Genomic DNA, 3,021 nt, shown 5'->3' with positions numbered 1-3,021 from the left:
GAAGAGAACTAGGCATGGTGGTGCATGCCTATAACCCAGCACTCAGTAAGGCAGAAGCAGGTTGATCACTGTGAGTTTGAGCCCAGCCTGGTCTGCATTGAGAGTCCTGGACAGCCAAGTCTATACAAAGAAATGCTGCCAAAAAAACAAACAAACAAACAAAAAAGCAAAACAAAACCAAACAAATAAAAAATAGGATTGAAGAATCAGAATGTACCTGCTCTTAGAAGCACTGCAGATGCAGCTTCTGTGTCCCACGTGCATTAGTAGATGGCAGAGAGGAAAAAGGCTATGTATATGGCCAGTCTTCTAACCTATGACCATATGGATGGTTAGTTACCTAACAGTCCCTGAAAAAAGCAAGCCTGAGATGACCGCTAGTCTGCATCAGGGAGTTTGGACAGGGAGCTAGCCTGAGATGAACACCACTCACGGGCTGCACAAATAAATGCATAAGATGACTCCTCTCTTGCCCCATAATGCACAAGCGGGACCCTGTGAGGGAGCTCCTGAGACCGCCCCTGAGATGATCCCAAACATTCAGAGATCCTAGGTGCCATGAAGAGGAGCAAGTAAGTGGTGGAGAAATAGAAATAGAAATAGAAATAGAAAGAGATATGCCCACAGGCACACCTGCTCAACCATGTTCATAGCAGCCTTATTCATAATAGCCAGAACACGGAAACAGCCTAAATGTCCCTCAGTAGAAGAATGGATAAAGAAACTGTGGTACATTTACCCTATGGAATACTACTCAGCTATTAAAAACAAGGAATTTCCGAAATTTGTGGACAAATGGATTGAACTAGAAATGATCATAATGAGTGAACTAACCCAGAAGCAGAGAGACTCAAATAGTGTATACTCACTTATATCTGGACACTAGGCCAAGGGGCATGCTTCATGAAAGTCTTCACTTACTAGGAAAGTAAGATAGAGGTGAGGACATCCTAAGGTGAGAGAAATATAGGAGATAGGGAAATAGATGGATCCAGAGGATCCTAGAAACCTAGAAGAAGAACACTATGATGGGCAGATCTGGGCACAGAGGTTCTGCTCAATCCATTCAGCAACCAAGGACAATAGGTGCAGTCATCATCAAACCTTTACCCAGACCTAGCCAAAGGACAGGATATTCTCCACAATTAAGTGGAGACCGGGGACTGACTTTCACACAAACTCTGGTGCCCCATATTTGCCATGTTCCCTTGATGGGGAGGCCTGATGGCACTTGGAGGAAGGATAGCAGACTACCAAGAAGAAACTTGATACCCTAGCATCAATTCAAAGGGAGGAGGTCCCCAGCAGTCACAGTCAAAGGTAAGGGGAATGAAGTGAAAGCAGGAGGGAGGGAGGAATGGGAGGATGCACGGGATGGGATAGCAATTGAGATGTAATATGAATGATTTTATTTTTCAATAAAAAATAAATAAAAATAATAAATAAAAAGAAATAGAAAGAAGAAGAGAAAGACAAGTATATGAACACAATAAAGAGAGACAGAACTGGAGATTCACGGGTAGTGAGGAACAACCTGATGTGAGTAGTTGGTGATGCCACCTGGGACCATGATGAGGTCCTAGACTGTGCTTCCACCAAGAGGCCACATCTGGTTGGTGGCCCTGCAGCAGCAGAGGGTCTGTTACCACCAATGGCCAGGCCTGATCTGAGTTGCTGCCCAGGGACATGCACTTCATCAGGACAGCACAGTAGGGCTGATCCTGATGGCAAGGGCATGTGTGAGCCTGCCCTGAGAGTATAAGCTGGGCCAATCACTTCTCTGCCATGCAGTGACATAGGAAGGGAAGAGATGCCCCCCTCCCAGCCCTTCACCATCTATGGGAGCCAAGAAAGCTAGCTCTGAGGCCATCAAAGCAGGAGAGCTGGCCCTGTTCCTCTCCTACTGTAGCACTCAGGAGAGCAGGTCCTGCACCTCACCTGGGCAGCACAGTAGAGCTGGCCCTGAGGGTGGAGGTTGGAGGTGTAAGTGTGGGAGAGTTGGTCCTGCCTCTTGCCTGCTACATGGTGATAAGATAGAGATCCCTTCCCTCCCTTTTATCCTGCCCCTCACCTGCTACACCACTCAGGATAGCAGGCCTGGTACCTTACCTGGGCATCATCGTAGAGACACCTGGACATGGAGGCTGTGGGTGAGCCAGCACTCAGAACATTAGAGCTGGAAAGGCAGCAAGCTGACCAGAGCTGATACCTCTCAAGCCCAGATCCAGGGGTTTGATTTGGCCCACCAAAACATCTACCCCATTGATGAACTGCTGAAGTGCATGAGGGGGCCAATCCTAGAGATAAAGAACTACAGAATCTCCATGACACAGGCCAACAACAGGATATCTAAGAAGAGTCCAAATGAGGTTCTAGTATCAAGAGAGTAGCAAAATCCAGAGGCTTTGTACTAGGCCAGTGAGTCAGTGCAATGAATATTTACAAGCAAATAAATGTGGACAAAAGGGTATACTGTGAGACACACTGTGACCTCCAATAGCTTCCACAGTGAGAATATTTTTCCTCTGTTGAAGGAGAGCTTGCAATGTGGGATGGCAGGTATGGGGGTGATGAAACTAGTAGGATTAGGATATATGATGTGAAATTTACAAAGAACCAATAAAAAGTTTTTTAAAGCAGAATTTACTGTTTCCAAGAGAACATAGACAAAGGAACTGCTATGGAAATATTGCTGTGATTGGGAAACTACAGATTCAGAAATGTGGCAAAGATCTTAGAAAATTGGACACGTCTGATGTTATAATCTGCAAACACAAAGTCATTGTCTCAAAATCTGCCTCTTTCCCAGCGAAACTCAATTCTATAATCAAGAGTAACAGAAACGCATGTAACTGATATACTCTAACTTAGGTCTAGAAAGATAGCTAAGATAGCTGCAAAGAATTCTATGAAATATAATTGTAATGTTCTTGCCTCAGCCCCATTTAAATATATACAATTCAAAGTAAATTATACATTATAACTAATCTGAAAAATATTGTGCTTCACTTAGTTCAGTTT

General features: G+C 44.5%; 1 non-coding gene across 1 annotated transcript; it reads left to right on the top strand.

Moving 5' to 3' along the window:
• The first annotated feature begins 216 nt into the window (after positions 1 to 216).
• Positions 217 to 348, top strand: LOC127202462 (small nucleolar RNA SNORA17). Its single transcript, XR_007832338.1, has one exon. It is a non-coding gene; the product is annotated as a small nucleolar RNA SNORA17 (small nucleolar RNA).
• Positions 349 to 3,021: the final 2,673 nt, after the last annotated feature.

Source organism: Acomys russatus, chromosome 18 (assembly GCF_903995435.1).
Source record: "Acomys russatus chromosome 18, mAcoRus1.1, whole genome shotgun sequence".
Taxonomy (NCBI): domain Eukaryota; kingdom Metazoa; phylum Chordata; class Mammalia; order Rodentia; family Muridae; genus Acomys; species Acomys russatus.
Note: the sequence above shows the minus strand (reverse complement) of the source record. Positions and strands in the feature narration are given on the sequence as shown.